A 19,198-nucleotide genomic window follows, 5' to 3' on the forward strand; every position below is an offset into this window, starting at 1 on the left:
TACACAAAAGGTAAAGGGTGCTCATGCTCCTTGCCAGGACTTGGGAAGAATGCCCAGCACTTAAGAAGGATGCCAAGACCCTCATAGCTGTTTGTCCAAATGGCTTTTGGCTCACCCACCGCAGCTTCTGTGCCTGGGACTACAGCCCAATCTGTGTCTCAGCTCCTCTGCGCTCAACGATCATGCCCAGGTGATTTCTTCCTGCCTCTCCTTTCTGGCAGAGGTCCGGGCTGCAGGCGTCTATTTCCATGGAGAACTTGCTAACTCAGTGAGATCATAGGGCATGATTCCCTGGCTTCACTGCTTCCACTGGCAAGAGTCTATGTTCCGTTAATGTTTCTGCTGTCCTTTCTTGCATCACCTAGCTAGGTTTCTTCCGACTGTTCACCCTCACAAGTGTACTGGTAGGCGTTTCTCTGCACGAATATGCACACAGGTCCACATGTCCACACTCACATCCCTGAGAGGAGACTTACACATGTGCGGAACATGGATTTTGCTAAGCCCCCAACATGCTTTGTCCATGTTATTTTCCTTCACTTGCTCGTTGATCCTGTCAGCTTGCACTTCTATCTCTGTGACTTGTGTTCAACTTTACCAAGATCCTGGCATTGTTCATGACAGGGATGGACCTGCAGAGCGTCTGGCAGGCCTGGAAGTGCTCGGAGTGGACAGCTGAGTGACTTGTACCTGTGTTCCATATTCTCCCATAAACTTGGGCAGGTTCACATTCCCAGTCATGTTAGCATGATTCCATTACATGGGCTTTCCTTCACGGAATGAAAAAACAAGGGCCTTTGGGCTCAACTGACTTGGAGAATTGCTTTCTTGGTGTGCACCTCTCTACATCATGCCTTGTCAAGTCTGTGTCCCATTGCATGCCTATATCCTTTAGGGCCCACAGCGTTCTGGTTAAGGGTCCCTGTCCTCTTTACCTCCTGAGCTTTCTGTGTGCACCTGTCCACCTTTGCCCCCAGCGCTCCCTCCCTGTAGCTGGAGAAGGCCAATGAAATGCCCAAGGCTCAAACAGCCCCAAGAGACCGTGGCAGGCCTGGCACAGATACAATGTCGTGAAGAAGGTGCACATGCATCTACAGGTTCTCTTCCAGTACAAAGCATGGGATCTGAGACCAGAAAGGAAAGGTGGCATCCCTAGATCTAGTCCCTTCAGTTTCCTACTACCCAGACTCATGGAGTCCCCGAACAGATGATACCCTGGGAAACTGGCCCTTTAAGCCCATGGCTCATGCCCAGCTTGGGCAGAAATTACCATTTCTATCTCAAGTGCACCCAGAGGGCTTGATCCCACCCAACGCCTCAATCATTTGATAAATTCCAGGCCTTTATTTCAGGTGCTCTCATTAGGCCCAGGTGGATTCTGGAAAGACAGGCATCCCTGCTTGCCTATGTAGCCCATGTGCCAAGGAAGGCAGTCCCCAGTTGTGCCCAGGGACATGGTAAACGGTCACCTGGAAAGTAGGTTCCCTCTGAGTGACGCCTGGTGCAGATTCCCTAAGACCAAATCGGAGATTCTGCTCCAGCGAGACTGCCAGAATCCACCCTCAAGGTCAGACTGTCACTTTTGCCACTCTGGCCTTAGAGCCAGGGGCAAGACCCTAGAAGAGGGAAGGAATTCACGTCAGGGGGTTCACACGAACCATGAGGTACCTTTTGGCAGGACCATGGAAAACACACAGGCTCTGTGCGGACCCCAGGGCCCTCCTTGTCTCCCACTGTCCCATGGTCCCTTGGGACAAGCAGCCAGCCCACCATCCTTGCGTCCTCCCACTTCCCTGCCTCAGAGGCACACACCAGCAGAGTGACACACACGTACACCCCACATGTGCTCTCCTCGCCTTTCTGCACTGCCATGGAGGTTGCAAGTGCCTCATGGCATGCCACGCTCACACCCTGTGCCTGCTAGATTGCCTGGGGTTTCGCACGGACTGCCTACGTCAGCACAGATGACATGTAGTGTTCGATCGTGCCTGTGTGTGCTCCTTTGGGAGGGAGCGTGCTGACTGATGGGCTGATTCTGAGCAGCATCGAGCCAGGATTTCTCCAGTGTATCCTTCTCACGTGTGTGGAACAAGGCTCCAGGGCAGCAGGCTCTCCTGTGCCTCCTCCTCCTTCGGGTCTCTGCCCTTGTCTACAGGACCTTAACCTCCTCACCACCCCGGGTCCTGCCATAGCCTCTTCCAACATTTCCATCAGCTGGCCCACTCTGGCACAGACTCAGGGGTCCACAGGCAGTGGTTTCAAATCCCCACGCCACCTGATTTGCCCTTGGTGAATCCTCTAACCACCCAACCCTCCACCTGGTCCAAACACACAAAATAACACGTTAGAAAATATGAACGTGTATTTCTTTTTGGTCTAGTTGCACACATGGGAGCCAAGCTCTGATTTATCACTGCCCATCGTTTCCTCCTTCCCACCCTGGACAGGATCACTGCAGAGATAGGTCGACCAATGTCCATCATTCTGGTGATGCCTCGTGCCGCGACTTCTCATCGCTTGGAAGTTCCTCTCCTGACACCTTTATCTGAACATTTGCACTGAGCAAGAAACACACACACACACACACACACACACACACACACATAGACCCACATTAACACAGGTGACACAAAACCACGAGTGTATATACACACACATGCTCTGCATGGGGACTCAAACATAAACAGGGAACATAGGTCTCTCAGTAGCTGAAGACGGCTGTGCACAGCAATGTGGGAAATGGCATCAGTAGGCACCATGTCCTTCCATTGGGGCCCTCTGTCCACCTCGTCCCGCAGCTCTTCCGTATTTTCCCAAGCCGGCCTGAAGCCGGTACCAGCGTGGCCTGCGTGGTGGCGGTGAGATGGTGAGTGCTGGATGTGGAAATTAACACACGACCCCAAAGTCAGCACCTAAGTGCACAGGCAGCCCATGGAGCATGCCGTTCAAGTCATAGGCTACCCCAGGAGCAGTGGTGGGAGGGAAGGACCCAGACAGTCTCAAACTTTCAGAGCAGCAGAAGGCCAGGGATAGCACGATTGACCGAAGGATGATTCTGAAAAACAGACGTCATTCGCCCTGCCTCGAGCAGAATCACTGAGGATTCTGCCATTGCAACCACAGATGCTTGGAGGGAGACTTCCTTCACTCACGGCCACACCGAGTCCCCAAGACTCCAGTCTCAGCCCGTCACCTGCCACGTGCATGAGACAAACCCAGGCTCCCCAGCCAGCTTGCATGAACCTGAGGATTTCCATCTGGGAAAGGAAAGTGCCCCAGCCTCTACACGGATGTCCCGTCAGGGCCCCGCTGCAGACCCCCTCACCACCTGTGTTTCTGTCACCTCCCCCTCGTGGCACAAATTTCCTCCCTGGGCTAGTACTTCAGGGGATCGTCCCACACGTCCTGGCCAATGATCTGATGGCAATAACAGCAAGGTCAGCCCAGGGCTAACCAGGCCCCTAACCCTCCCGTGAGAAGCCAAGGGCTCCAATATCAATCGCCAACTGTGCACACTCCCAAAACAAACCCACCTCAGCAATCCTTTCCAATCTTGGGCAGTTGTGGCCTGACAGCCAATTGAGAAATTTCAGGCTCCTGGTGTCCTGCCTGCAGCTGGGTGCTCCCCGTTCAAAGTCCCAGGACCAGTGCACTGGTGTGGAATGACATGCCCTATACCCTTTAGGGAGACAGGGGAGACAGGGGCGGATGCGGCAGCTGAATCATCCACCCTCACCCCAACCCAGGCCCCCTTGGGTACCAACACTCACCACTCTATGAGCCCCGTTTACCAGTGATGTCAAGGTAATATTCCATAACAATCACCATGTTGCAGATGTACAGATTGTCCCAAAACCAAAAGACCAGTTTGCAGAGGCACCTTGCTTGTCTCCGCACCTGCATCTGCCAGCACAGGGAGGAAGGAAAATGTGCAAGCATCGAGGGGCCTCTGCTTGCCTACCTTGCGGGCCTTAACAGCCTCCATGACGCCGCTGCAAAGTCTCACAGTACAGGCCCATGGATAACACCATCGCCCACCTCCCTGTCAAGTGCCATACCCACCCATCCTCAGCCTCCCTCACTGACCTTCAAGTCGATCGTGTACCTAAGAAAATCTTCATCCTGGGCGCTGATTATGATTGACACTTGAGTGTGGTTCATAATCTGCTTTGTGTCAAGGAGACAATCAGGCCACATTCCTGGCCAAGAAGAGCCAGGGGCAACAGCCCTAGTCTTGCCTGGAGAAGGACACTGGAACAGGCATCTGCAAGGATGCTGGGCACTCGCGCTTGCCTTTTCACGACTCACATTTCAGGCCCTGCCATACCATCAGACCTGCTCGTGGCTCTGGGTTCCCTGTGCTGTTCTGCAGCTCAGGTGGTCTGCAACCCAAAGGCAGGGGCTAATTCTCATCTCTCCTAACCGCCTTCTCGCCCGTGTTTGCTGGGTAGTAACATGTCACTGGTAACATTGTTAGGACTTGCAGTCCTTGTGACTACCATATCTGGAAGAAACTGGGGTGTGTGTGTGTTTCTGTGTGTGTCTCAATGTGTGTGTATCTCTGTGTGTCTGTGTCTGTGTGTGTGTGTGTGTGTGCGAGGGCAGGAGACTGCCATGTCTCTGCAATTTCCAGGGATCATCCACATTTACAAGATAAATGTCTGCAGTTGCTGTACTAGTGTACTCTCTCTGGTCATCGTGACCTAGAGGCCCTGGGTACTGATTCTCCTCAGATGCAGGCCTCAAGGGGAAACCCTGAGTCATGGCTGTGAAACTTCTAGGTGTGGCTCTGACCAGATACTCCTCCGCTGTGCCTTTGGAACCTACCAATTCCCAGGACCACACTTCCGTCATCGGCCTGGAGCACCCTACCTCTGCCCTCGCCACACACCCACACGCCCCCTCTCCTGCACATGCTCCTGCTTCTGCTCCACCTCCTCCTAATCTTCCCGACAGGCAAACACCTAGGAGCACAAGGAAGGATACAGCTTTGGCCCAGAAGGCAGGGATGACCTGGAGGATGGCGCTTCTTCGAGCCAAGTGACGCTTCCTCCTTAGATGGTTCACGCGCATAAAGCGAACAGAGGCCCGACGGTTTTGCTCATTCAGGGAGCTCATTTCCAACTGCAGGGCGGTCAGTGCCTGTAGCGTATTTGGTGCCGGCCGCTCTTTCAGTCCTCCAGGTTCTTCCAGGCCCTGCTCCTCCACCGTCTTCTCCTCCAGCTCCTGGGAGACCCCTGATCCCACTCCTCATCTGCCACAACCTCCACCTCCTCCATGACGTCTTCCGCCAGCAGCTGGCACACCTGCCAGATACCCGCCTCGTCTCCCCCCACCAGGGCCCTCCCGCTGTCCTCCACTGCCTCCACCACTTAGAGGGTGACCTCTTCACCTGCTGTGCCAGCTGGTCGCTGCAAAGTCCAGCCGTGAACGGCATCACGAAAACAGGCCCCATGGACACTGCCCCCTGAGAACCCGGGCTCCCAGCTAAGAAGGTCCGGAGTCCCGGGATGCTCCTGCCTTCCTCCAGCCGCCTCTCATGCTCCTCTGGGACATGGCTGTGACCCCGAGCTGGGGCAGATGTGAAGGGCCCGGACATAATAGCACAGCAAGTGCTGCACAACGGCGGGCCAGCTGAGGTAACTGGGTGTGGCTCGCTAGCTCTTTCCGGCGGGGTTAGAGCGGAATGGTCAGGAAGCGGGGCCTGGAGTGTGACAGGTGGCCAGAGGCTGAAGAAAGGGGTTCTGGAGAGGCAACGACAGGGTGCACGGAGATCAGCCCAACACGCGGGCCCCCTAGGCTCTGAGACAGGCTCAGGCTGCTGGGTCAAATCGAGACAAATGGCAGAGAGGGTATTGGGCGGCATCCTGAGAGAAACTCCTCTAGACCAGAGGGTGGCTTCCCCGCTTCCTGGCTTCCAGCACCCCCACGTCCGCCACTCGGCTTCAGGGAGGGCATGGCTATTTCATCTGGCCTTACTGCAGGAGCTGGCATTTAATTGGCCTCTGGAATTTCAAGCCATGTGTTCTCACTCTGCAATCTAAAGAGCACACTGCTGTGTCCCATGGGACCGCCCATCCCTACGAGCTCTCCCAGAGTATCTAAAGGTTAGGCAGGGGTGCAAAGTGGCTGGATACCTTCCTTCCTGGGACAGGATCCTGCTACTGTCTGAATGGTAGGGGAGTGTGTGCAAACCCCAACCCTTGCAACACTTGACCTCCACTCTTCAGGCGCACCAGATCCATAGGGCAGAGAACTCTCTCTTTGTCTCTGCTTCTCGCCTGTCACTGATTCTGGTGATCCTGCTGTTTGTACACAAGGGAATGCTGCCTGTGTGTCTCTGACCCTCTAAGCGGTGTTGTGGTCCTCTGCTATTCTCCGGACACCTGCGCTCAGAAGAGATGTTTCACCTTGGAGTGAAGGTAAGCCCTTCTCCTCCTCAGTGAGTTGCACCCATGGCAGATGAGACTGTTCTGGGCCACAGGGTCGGAGAGTGCTCTCTCAAACTGGAAAGCCCACGTGGGTGGTTACTGCTGAAGCGCAGAAGGGGACGGGCGACCCTCCCTCCCTCACTGGGCAGACATGAATGGTGCACAGGACTCTGGTGACACGGCCACACCTTGCGCTAAGGGAGAAACTGGTCACGGTCTGCTGGCTTGACGGTACTCCCTGAAGCTTGCTGGAATGCCTACCAGTGAGAAGCTCAGGACACCAGCGTGTTGAGTTCCACGACACACAAGTGCCGGAGGCCTGCACAATGGCCCGTTTACCCTATCCAGGCTCTTTCAAAGAGGTTCTGTTCTCCAGGTGAGAAGACATGCCAGCCGACCCGGTGGCCCACAACTGTGGGGCTGGTATCAGCAAGATGACCAACCTAAGCCATCCTTCCTATAGTCCTCATAGGCGGTATCTGTGTTCTGCAAATGGTAAAAAGAGAGATGTCTCAAACTCGATGATTCTGCAGGTAGCAGGTCCTTATGCTCCAGTGCCACTGTATCTCTAAAACCTTACACAAAAGGCAAAGGGTGCTCTTGCTCCTTGCCAGGACTTGGGAAGAATGCCCAGCACTTAAGAAGGATGCCAAGACCCTCATAGCTGTTTGTCCAAATGGCTTTTGGCTCACCCACCGCAGCTTCTGTGCCTGGGACTACAGCCCAATCTGTGTCTCAGCTCCTCTGCGCTCAACGATCATGCCCAGGTGATTTCCTCCTGCCTCTCCTTTCTGGCAGAGGTCCGGGCTGCAGGCGTCTATTTCCATGGAGAACTTGCTAACTCAGTGAGATCATAGGGCATGATTCCCTGGCTTCACTGCTTCCACTGGCAAGAGTCTATGTTCCTTTAATGTTTCTGCTGTCCTTTCTTGCATCACCTAGCTAGGTTTCTTCCGACTGTTCACCCTCACAAGTGTACTGGTAGGCGTTTCTCTGCACGAATATGCACACATGTCCACATGTCCACACTCACATCCCTGAGAGGAGACTTACACATGTGCGGAACATGGATTTTGCTAAGCTCCCAACATGCTTTGTCCATGTTATTTTCCTTCACTTGCTCGTTGATCCTGTCAGCTTGCACTTCTATCTCTGTGACTTGTGTTCAACTTTACCAAGATCCTGGCATTGTTCATGACAGGGACGGACCTGCAGAGTGTCTGGCAGGCCTGGAAGTGCTCGGAGTGGACAGCTGAGTGACTTGTACCTGTGTTCCATATTCTCCCATAAACTTGGGCAGGTTCACATTCCCAGTCATGTTAGCATGATTCCATTACATGGGCTTTCCTTCACGGAACGAAAAAACAAGGGCCTTTGGGCTCAACTGACTTGGAGAATTGCTTTCTTGGTGTGCACCTCTCTACATCATGCCTTGTCAAGTCTGTGTCCCATTGCATGCCTATATCCTTTAGGGCCCACAGCGTTCTGGTTAAGGGTCCCTGTCCTCTTTACCTCCTGAGCTTTCTGTGTGCACCTGTCCACCTTTGCCCCCAGCGCTCCCTCCCTGTAGCTGGAGAAGGCCAATGAAATGCCCAAGGCTCAAACAGCCCCAAGAGACCGTGGCAGGCCTGGCACAGATACAATGTCGTGAAGAAGGTGCACATGCATCTACAGGTTCTCTTCCAGTACAAAGCATGGGATCTGAGACCAGAAAGGAAAGGTGGCATCCCTAGATCTAGTCCCTTCAGTTTCCTACTACCCAGACTCATGGAGTCCCCGAACAGATGATACCCTGGGAAACTGGCCCTTTAAGCCCATGGCTCATGCCCAGCTTGGGCAGAAATTAGCATTTCTATCTCAAGTGCACCCAGAGGGCTTGATCCCACCCAACGCCTCAATCATTTGATAAATTCCAGGCCTTTATTTCAGGTGCTCTCATTAGGCCCAGGTGGATTCTGGAAAGACAGGCATCCCTGCTTGCCTACGTAGCCCATGTGCCAAGGAAGGCAGTCCCCAGTTGTGCCCAGGGACATGGTAAACGGTCACCTGGAAAGTAGGTTCCCTCTGAGTGACGCCTGGTGCAGATTCCCTAAGACCAAATCGGAGATTCTGCTCCAGCGAGACTGCCAGAATAAACCCTCAAGGTCAGACTGTCACTTTTGCCACTCTGGCCTTAGAGCCAGGGGCAAGACCCTAGAAGAGGGAAGGAATTCACGTCAGGGGGTTCACACGAACCATGAGGTACCTTTTGGCAGGACCATGGAAAACACACAGGCTCTGTGCGGACCCCAGGGCCCTCCTTGTCTCCCACTGTCCCACGGTCCCTTGGGACAAGCAGCCAGCCCACCATCCTTGCGTCCTCCCACTTCCCTGCCTCAGAGGCACACACCAGCAGAGTGACACACACGTACACCCCACATGTGCTCTCCTCGCCTTTCTGCACTGCCATGGAGGTTGCAAGTGCCTCATGGCATGCCACGCTCACACCCTGTGCCTGCTAGATTGCCTGGGGTTTCGCACGGACTGCCTACGTCAGCACAGATGACATGTAGTGTTCGATCGTGCCTGTGTGTGCTCCTTTGGGAGGGAGCGTGCTGACTGATGGGCTGATTCTGAGCAGCATCGAGCCAGGATTTCTCCAGTGTATCCTTCTCACGTGTGTGGAACAAGGCTCCAGGGCAGCAGGCTCTCCTGTGCCTCCTCCTCCTTCGGGTCTCTGCCCTTCTCTACAGGACCATAACCTCCTCACCACCCCGGGTCCTGCCATAGCCTCTTCCAACATTTCCATCAGCTGGCCCACTCTGGCACAGACTCAGGGGTCCACAGGCAGTGGTTTCAAATCCCCACGCCACCTGATTTGCCCTTGGTGAATCCTCTAACCACCCAACCCTCCACCTGGTCCAAACACACAAAATAACACGGTAGAAAATATGAACGTGTATTTCTTTTTGGTCTAGTTGCACACATGGGAGCCAAGCTCTGATTTATCACTGCCCATCGTTTCCTCCTTCCCACCCTGGACAGGATCACTGCAGAGATAGGTCGACCAATGTCCATCATTCTGGTGATGCCTCGTGCCGCCACTTCTCATCGCTTGGAAGTTCCTCTCCTGACACCTTTATCTGAACATTTGCACTGAGCAAGAAACACACACACACACACACACACACACACACACATAGACCCACATTAACACAGGTGACACAAAACCACGAGTGTATATACACACACATGCTCTGCATGGGGACTCAAACATAAACAGGGAACACAGGTCTCTCAGTAGCTGAAGACGGCTGTGCACAGCAATGTGGGAAATGGCATCAGTAGGCACCATGTCCTTCCATTGGGGCCCTCTGTCCACCTCGTCCCGCAGCTCTTCCGTATTTTCCCAAGCCGGCCTGAAGCCGGTACCAGCGTGGCCTGCGTGGTGGCGGTGAGATGGTGAGTGCTGGATGTGGAAATTAACACACGACCCCAAAGTCAGCACCTAAGTGCACAGGCAGCCCATGGAGCATGCCGTTCAAGTCATAGGCTACCCCAGGAGCAGTGGTGGGAGGGAAGGACCCAGACAGTCTCAAACTTTCAGAGCAGCAGAAGGCCAGGGATAGCACGATTGACCGAAGGATGATTCTGAAAAACAGACGTCATTCACCCTGCCTCGAGCAGAATCAGTGAGGATTCTGCCATTGCAACCACAGCTGCTTGGAGGGAGACTTCCTTCACTCACGGCCACACCGAGTCCCCAAGACTCCAGTCTCAGCCCGTCACCTGCCACGTGCATGAGACAAACCCAGGCTCCCCAGCCAGCTTGCATGAACCTGAGGATTTCCATCTGGGAAAGGAAAGTGCCCCAGCCTCTACACGGATGTCCCGTCAGGGCCCCGCTGCAGACCCCCTCACCACCTGTGTTTCTGTCACCTCCCCCTCGTGGCACAAATTTCCTCCCTGGGCTAGTACTTCAGGGGATCGTCCCACACGTCCTGGCCAATATCTGATAGCAATAACAGCAAGGTCAGCCCAGGGCTGACCAGGCCCCTAACCCTCCCGTGAGAAGCCAAGGGCTCCAATATCAATCGCCAACTGTGCACACGCCCAAACGAAACCCACCTCAGCAATCCTGTCCGATGCTGGGCAGTTGTGGCCTGACAGCCAATTGAGAAAGTTCAGGCTCCTGGTGTCCTGCCAGTGGCTGGGTGCTCCCCGTTCAAAGACCCAGGACGAGTGCACTGGTGTGGAACGACATGCCCTATACCCTTTCGGAAGACATGGGAGACAGGGGCGGATTCGGCAGCTGAAGCATCCACCGACAACCCGACCCAGGCCCCCTTGGGTACCAACACTCACCACTCTATGAGCCCCGTTTACCAGTGATGTCAAGGTAATATTCCTTAACAATCACCATGTTGCAGAAGTACAGATTGTCACAAAACGAGAAGACCAGTTTGCAGAGGGACCGTGGTTGTCTCCGCACCTGCATCTGCCAGCACAGGGAGGAGGGAAAATGTGCAAGCATCGAGGGGCCTCTGCTTGCCTACCATGCGGGTATTAACAGCCTCCAGAACACCTCTGCAAAGTCTCACAGTACAGGCCCATGGATAACACCATCCCCCACCTCCCTGTCAAGTGCCATACCCACCCATCCTCAGCCTCCCTCACTGACCTTCAAGTCGATCGTGTACCTAAGAAAATCTTCACCCTGGGCGCTGATTATAATTGACACTTGAGTGTGGTTCATAATCTGCTTTGTGTCAAGGAGACAATCAGGCCACATTCCGGGCCAAGAAAAGCCAGGGGCAACAGCCCTAGTCTGGCCTGGAGAAGGACACTGGAACAGGTATCTGCAAGGATGCTGGGCACCCGCGCTTGCCTTTTCACGAATCACATCTTCAGGCCCTGCCATACCATCAGACCTGCTCGCGGCTCTGGGTTCCCTGTGCTGTTCTGCAGTTCAGGCGGTCTGCAACCCAAAGGCAGGGGCTAATTCTCATCTCTCCTAACCGCCTTCTCGCCCGTGTTTGCTGGGTAGTAGCATGTCACTGGTAACATTGTTAGGACTTGCAGTCCTTGTGACTACCGTATCTGGAAGAAACTGGGGTGTGTGTGTGTTTCTGTGTGTGTCTCAATGTGTGTGTATCGCTGGGTGTGTGTGTGTGTGTGTGTGTGTGTGTGTGTGGGCAGGAGATTGCCATGTCTCTGCCATTTCCAGGGATCATCCACATTTACAAGATAAATGTCTGCAGTTGCTGTACTAGTGTACTCTCTCTGGTCATCCTGACCTAGAGGCCCTGCATCTGATTCTCCTCAGATGCAGGCCTCAAGAGGAAACCCTGAGTCCTGGCTGTGAAACTTCTAGGTGTGGCTCTGACCAGACACTCCTCTGCCGTGCCTTTGGAACCTACCAATTCCCAGGACCACACTTCCGTCTTCGGCCTGGAACACCCTACCTCTGCCCTCGCCACACACCCACACACCCCCACTCCTGCACATGCTCCTGCTTCTGCTCCACCTCCTCCTCCTCTTCCCGACAGGCAAACACCTAGGAGCAGAAGGAACGATACAGCTTTGGCCCCGAAGCCAGGGATGACCTGGAGGATGGTGCTTCTCCGAGCCAAGTGACGCTTCCTCCTTAGATGGTTCACGCCCATGAAGCGAGCAGAGGCCCGACGGTTTTGCTCATTCAGGGAGCTCACTTCCAACTGCAGGGCGGTCAGTGCCTGTAGTGCATTTGGCGCCGGCCGCTCTTTCAGTCCCCCAGGTTCTTCCATGCCCTGCTCCTCCACCGTCTTCTCCTCCAGCTCCTGGGAGACCCCTGATCCCACTCCTCATCTGCCACAACCTCCACCTTCTCCATGACGTCTTCCACCAGCAGCTGGCACACCTGCCAGATACCCGCCTCGTCTCCCCCCACCAGGGCCCTCCCGCTGTCCTCCACTGCCTCCACCACTTAGAGGGTGACCTATTTGCCTGCTGTGCCAGCTGGTCGCTGCAAAGTCCAGCCGTGCACGGCATCGCGAAGGCAGGCCCCATGGACCCGGCCCCCTGAGCACCCGGGCTCCCAGCTAAGAAGGTCCGGAGTCCCGGGATGCTCCTGCCTTCCTCCAGCCGCCTCTCACGCTCCTCTGGGACATGGCTGTGACCCCGAGCTGGGGCAGATGTGAAGGGCCCGGACATACTAGCACAGCAAGTGGTGCACAATGGCGGGCCAGCTGAGGTAACCGGGTGTGGCTCGCTAGCTCTTTCCGGCGGGGTTAGAGCGGAATGGTCAGGAAGCGGGGCCTGGAGTGTGACAGGTGGCCAGAGGCTGAAGAAAGGGGTTCTGGAGAGGCAACGACAAGGTGCACGGAGATCAGCCCAACACGCGGGCCCCCTAGGCTCTGAGACAGGCTCAGGCTGCTGGGTCAAATCGAGACAAATGGCAGAGAGGGTATTGGGCGGCATCCTGAGAGAAACTCCTCTAGACCAGAGGGTGGCTTCCCCGCTTCCTGGCTTCCAGCACCCCCACGTCCGCCACTCGGCTTCAGGGAGGCCTTACTGCAGGCGCTGGCATTTAATTGGCCTCTGGAATTTCAAGCCATGTGTTCTCACTCTGCAAACTAAAGAGAACACTGCTGTGTCCCATGGGACCGCCCATCCCTAGGAGCTCTCCCAGAGTATCTAAAGGTTAGGCAGGAGTGCAAGGTGGCTGGATACCATCCTTCCTGGGACAGGATCCTGCTACTGTCTGGATGGTAGCGGAGTGTGTGCAAACCCCAACCCTTGCAACACTTGACCTCCACTCTTCAGGCGCACCAGATCCATAGGGCAGAGAACTCTCTCTTTGTCTCTGCTTCTCGCCTGTCACTGATTCTGGTGATCCTGCTGTTTGTGCACAAGGGAATGCTGCCTGTGTGTCTCTGACCCTCTAAGCGGTGTTGTGGTCCTCTGCTATTCTCCGGACACCGGCGCTCAGAAGAGACGTTTCACCTTGGAGTGAAGGTAAGCCCTTCTCCTCCTCAGTGAGTTGCACCCATGGCAGATGAGACTGTTCTGGGCCACAGGGTTGGAGAGTGCTCTCTCAAACTGGAAAGCCCACGTGGGTGGTTACTGCTGAAGCACAGAAGGGGACGGGCGACCCTCCCTCCCTCACTGGGCAGACATGAATGCTGCACAGGACTCTGGTGACACGGCCACACCTTGCGCTGAGGGAGAAACGGGTCACGGTCTGCTGGCATGACGGAACTCCCTGAAGCTTGCTGGAATGCCTACCAGTGAGAGGCTAAGGACACCAGCGTGTTGAGTTCCACGACACACAAGTGCCGGAGGCCTGCACAATGGCCCGTTTACCCTATCCAGGCTCTTTCAAAGAGGTTCTGTTCTCCAGGTGAGAAGACATCCCAGCCTACCCGGTGGCCCACAACTGTGGGGCTGGTATCAGCAAGACGACCAACCTAAGCCATCCTTCCTACAGTCCTCATAGGCGGTATCTGTGTTCTGCAAATGGTACAAAGAGAGATGTCTCAAACTCGATGATTCTGCAGGTAGCAGGTCCTTATGCTCCAGTGCCACTGTATCTCTAAAACCTTACACAAAAGGCAAAGGGTGCTCATGCTCCTTGCCAGGACTTGGGAAGAATGCCCAGCACTTAAGAAGGATGCCAAGACCCTCATAGCTGTTTGTCCAAATGGCTTTTGGCTCACCCACCGCAGCTTCTGTGCCTGGGACTACAGCCCAATCTGTGTCTCAGCTCCTCTGCACTCAACGATCATGCCCAGGTGATTTCCTCCTGCCTCTCCTTTCTGGCAGAGGTCCGGGCTGCAGGCGTCTATTTCCATGGAGAACTTGCTAACTCAGTGAGATCATAGGGCATGATTCCCTGGCTTCACTGCTTCTACTGGCAAGAGTCTATGTTCCGTTAATGTTTCTGCTGTCCTTTCTTGCGTCACCTAGCTAGGTGTCTTCCGACTGTTCACCCTCACAAGTGTACTGGTAGGCGTTTCTCTGCACGAATATGCACACTCACATCCCTGAGAGGAGACTTACACATGTTTGGAACATGGATTTTGGTAACCCCCAACATGCTTTGTCCATGTTATTTTCCTTCACTTTCTCGTTGATCCTGTCAGCTTGCACTTCTATCTCTGTGAATTGTGTTCAATTTTACCAAGATCCTGGCATTGTTCATGACAGGGACGGAACTGCAGAGTGTCTGGCAGGCCTGGACGTGCTCGGTGTGGACAGCTGAGTGACTTGTGCCTGTGTTCCATATTCTCCCATAACCTTGGGCAAGTTCACATTCCCAGTCATGTTAGCATGATTCCATTACGTGTGCTTTCCTTCACGGAACCAGAAAACAAGGGCCTTTGGGCTCAGCTGACTTGGAGAACTGCTTTCTTGGTGTGCACCTCTCTACATCATGCCTTGTCAAGTCTGTGTCCCATTGCATGCCTATATCCCTTAGGGCCCACAGCTTTCTGGTTAAGGGTCCCTGTCCTCCTTATCTCCTGAGCTTTCTGTGTGCACCTGTCTCCCTGTGTCCCCAGCGCTCCCTCCCTGTAGCTGGAGAAGGCCAATGAAATGCCCAAGGCTCCAACAGCCCCAAGAGACCGTGGCAGGCCTGGGACAGATACAATGTCGTGAAGAAGGTTCACATGCATCTACAGGTTCTCTTCCAGTACAAAGCATGGGATCTGAGACCAGAAAGGAAAGGTGGCATCCCTAGAACTAGTCCCTTCAGTTTCTTACTACCCAGGCTCATGGAGTCCCCGAACAGATGATACGCTGGGAAACTGGCCCTTTAAGCCCATGGCTCATGCCCCGCTTGGGCAGAAATTACCATTTCTATATCAAGTGCACCCAGAGGGCTTGATCCCACCCAACGCCTCAATCATTTGATAAATTCCAGGCCTTTATTTCAGGTGCTCTCATTAGGCCCAGGTGGATTCTGGAAAGACAGGCATCCCTGCTTGCCTACTTAGCCCATGCGCCAAGGAAGGCAGTCCCCAGTTGTGCCCAGGGACATGGAAAACGGTCACCTGGAAAGTAGGTTCCCTCTGAGTGACGCCTGGTGCAGATTCCCTAAGACCAAATCGGAGATTCTGCTCCAGCGAGACTGCCAGAATCCACCCTCAAGGTCAGACTGTCACTTTTGCCACTCTGGCCTTAGAGCCAGGGGCAAGACCCTAGAAGAGGGAAGGAATTCACGTCAGGGGGTTCACATGAACCATGAGGTACCTTTTGGCAGGACCACGGAAAACACGCAGGCTCTGTGCGGACCCCAGGGCCCTCCTTGTCTCCCAATATCCCAAGGTCCCTTGGGACAAGCAGCCAGCCCACCATCCTTGCGTCCTCCCACTTCCCTGCCTCAGAGGCACACACCAGCAGAGTGACACACACGTACACCCCACATGTGCTCTCCTCGCCTTTCGGCACTGCCATGGAGGTTGCAAGTGCCTCATGGCATGCCACGCTCACACCCTGTGCCTGCTAGATTGCCTGGGGTTTTGCAGGGACAGCCTACGTCAGCACAGATGACATGTAGTGTTCGATCGTGCCTGTGTGTGCTCCTTTGGGAGGGAGCATGCTGACTGATGGGCTGATTCTGAGCAGCATCGAGCCAGGATTTCTCCAGTTTATCCTTCTCACGTGTGTGGAACAAGGCTCCAGGGCAGCAGGCTCTCCTGTGCCTCCTCCTCCTTCGGGTCTCTGCCCTTGTCTACAGGACCTTATCCTCCTCACCAACCCGGGTCCTGCCATAGCCTCTTCCAACATTTCCATCAGCTGGCCCACTCTGTCACAGACTCAGGGGTCCACAGGCAGTGGTTTCAAATCCCCACCCCACCTGATTTGCCCTTGGTGAATCCTCTAACAACCCAACCCTCCACCTGGTCCAAATACACAAAATAACACGGTAGAAAATGTGAACGTGTATTTCTTTTTGGTCTAGTTGCACACATGGGAGCCAAGCTCTGATTTATCACTGGCCATCCTTTCCTCTTTCCCACCCTGGACAGGATCACTGCAGAGATAGATCGACCAATGTCCCTCATTCTGGTGACGCCTCGTGCCTCCTCTTCTCATCGCTTGGCAGTTCCTCTCCTGACACCTTCATCTGTACATCTGCACTGAGCAAGAAACACACACACACACACACACACACACACATAGACCCACATTAACACAGGTGACACAAAACCACGAGTGTATATACACACACATGCTCTGCATGGGGACTCAAACATAAACAGGGAACACAGGTCTCTCAGTAGCTGAAGACGGCTGTGCACAGCAATGCGGGAAATGGCATCAGTAGGCACCATGTCCTTCCATTGGGACCCTCTGTCCACCTCGTCCCGCAGCTCTTCCGTATTTTCCCAAGCCGGCCTGAAGCCGGTCCCAGCGTGGGCTGCGTGGTGGCGGTGAGATGGTGAGTGCTGGATGTGGAAATTAACACACAACCCCAAAGTCAGCACCTAAGTGCACAGGCAGCCCATGGGGCATGCCTTTCAAGTCATAGGCTACCCCAGGAGCAGTGGTGGGAGGGAAGGACCCTGACAGTCTCAAACTTTCGGAGCAGCAGAAGGCCGGGGATAGCACGATTGACCGAAGGATGATTCTGAAAAACAGATGTCATTCACCCTACCTCGAGCAGAATCACTGAGGATTCTGGCATTGCAACTACAGCTGCTTGGAGGGAGACTTCCTTCACTCACGGCCACACTGAGTCCCCAAGACTCCAGTCTCAGCCCCTCACCTGCCACGTGCATGAGACAAACCCAGGCTCCCCAGCCAGCTTGCATGAGCCTGAGGATTTCCATCTGGGAAAGGAGAGTGCCCCAGCCTCTACACGGATGTCCCGTCAGGGCCCGGCTGCAGACCCCCTCACCACCTGTGTTTCTGTCACCTCCCCCTCGTGGCACAAATTTCCTCCCAGGGCTAGTACTTCAGGGGATCGTCCCACACGTCCTGGCCAATGATCTGATAGCAATAACAGCAAGGTCAGCCCAGGGCTGACCAGGCCCCTAACCCTCCCGTGAGAAGCCAAGGGCTCCAATATCAATCGCCAACTGTGCACACGCCCAAACCAAACCCACCTCAGCAATCCTGTCCGATGCTGGGCAGTTGTGGCCTGACAGCCAATTGAGAAATTTCAGGCTCCTGGTGTCCTGCCTGTGGCTGGGTGCTCCCCGTTCAAAGTCCCAGGACCAGTGCACTGGTGTGAAATGACATATCCTAAACCCTTCAGGAAGACAGGGGAGACAGGGGTGGATGCGTCAGCTGAAGCATCCACCCACACCCCGACCCAGGACCCCTTGGGTACCAACACTCACCACTCTATGAGCCCCGTTTACCAGTGATGTCAAGGTAATATTCCTTAACAATCACCATGTTGTAGAAGTACAGATTGTCCCAAAACGAGAAGACCAGTTTGCAGAGGGACCGTGGATTTCTCCGCACCTGCATCTGCCAGCACAGGGAGGAGGGAAAATGTGCAAGCATCGAGGGGCCTCTGCTTGCCTACCATGCGGGTCTTAACAGCCTCCATGACGCCTCTGCAAAGTCTCACACTACAGGCCCATGGATAACACCATCCCCCACCTCCCTGTCAAGTGCCATACCCACCCATCCTCAGCCTCCCTCACTGACCTTCAAGTCGATCGTGTACCTAAGAAAATCTTCATCCTGTTCGCTGATTATGATTGACACTTGATGTGGTTCATAATCTGCTTTGTGTCAAGGAGACAATCAGGACACATTCCGGGCCAAGAAGAGCCAGGGGCAACAGCCCTAGTCTGGCCTGGAGAAGGCCACTGGAACAGGCATCTGCATGGATGCTGGGCATTCGCGCTTTCCTGTTCACGACTCACATCTACAGGCCCTGCCATACCATCAGACCTGCTCGTGGCTCTGGGTTCCCTGTGCTGCTCTGCAGCTCAGGTTGTCTGCAACCCAAAGGCAGGGGCTAATTCTCATCTCTCCTAACCACCTTCTCGCCCGTGTTTGCTGGGTAGTAGCATTTCACTGGTAACATTGTTAGGACTTGCAGTCCTTGTGACTACCGAATCTGGAAGAAACTGGGGTGTGTGTGTGTTTCTGTGTGTGTCTCAGTGTGTGTGTATCAGTGTGTGTGTGTGTGTGTGTGTGTGTGTGCATGGGCAGGAGACTGCCATGTCTCTGCAATTTCCAGGGATCATCCACATTTACAAGATAAATGTCTGCAGTTGCTGTACTAGTGTACTCTCTCTGGTCATCCTGACCTAGAGGCCCTGGGTACTGATTCTCCTCAGATGAAGGCCGCAAGGGGAAACCCTGAGTCATGGCTGTGAAACTTCTAGGTGTGTCTCTGACAAGATACTCCTCCGCTGTGCCTTTGAAACCTACCAATGCCCAGTACCCCACTTCCGTCTTCGGCCTGGAGCACCCTACCTCTGCCCTCACCACACACCCACACTCCCCCACTCCTGCACATGCTCCTGCTTCTGCTACACCTCCTCCTCCTCTTCCCGACAGGCAAACACCTAGGAGCAGAAGGAACGATACAGCTTTGGCCCAGAAGGCAGGGATGACCTGGAGGATGGCGCTTCTCCGAGCCAAGTGACGCTTCCTCCTTATATGGTTCATGCGCATGAGCAAACAGAGGCCCGACGGTTTTGCTCATTCAGGGAGCTCACTTCCAACTGCAGGGCGGTCAGTGCCTGTAGCGCATTTGGCGCCGGCTGCTCTTTCAGTCCTCCAGGTTCTTCCAGGCCCTGCTCCTCCACCGTCTTCTCCTCCAGCTCCTGGGAGACCCC

The 19,198-nt window shown here is 54.6% G+C and overlaps 2 pseudogenes; both read right to left on the reverse strand.

Moving 5' to 3' along the window:
• Nucleotides 1–365: 365 nt before the first annotated feature.
• Nucleotides 366–12,602, reverse strand: LOC133053638 (testis-specific Y-encoded protein 1-like; annotated as a pseudogene).
• LOC133053521 (testis-specific Y-encoded protein 1-like) lies at nucleotides 5,677–12,440 on the reverse strand (annotated as a pseudogene).
• Nucleotides 12,603–19,198: the final 6,596 nt, after the last annotated feature.

This window comes from Dama dama, chromosome Y, assembly GCF_033118175.1.
Source record: "Dama dama isolate Ldn47 chromosome Y, ASM3311817v1, whole genome shotgun sequence".
NCBI classification, from domain to species: domain Eukaryota; kingdom Metazoa; phylum Chordata; class Mammalia; order Artiodactyla; family Cervidae; genus Dama; species Dama dama.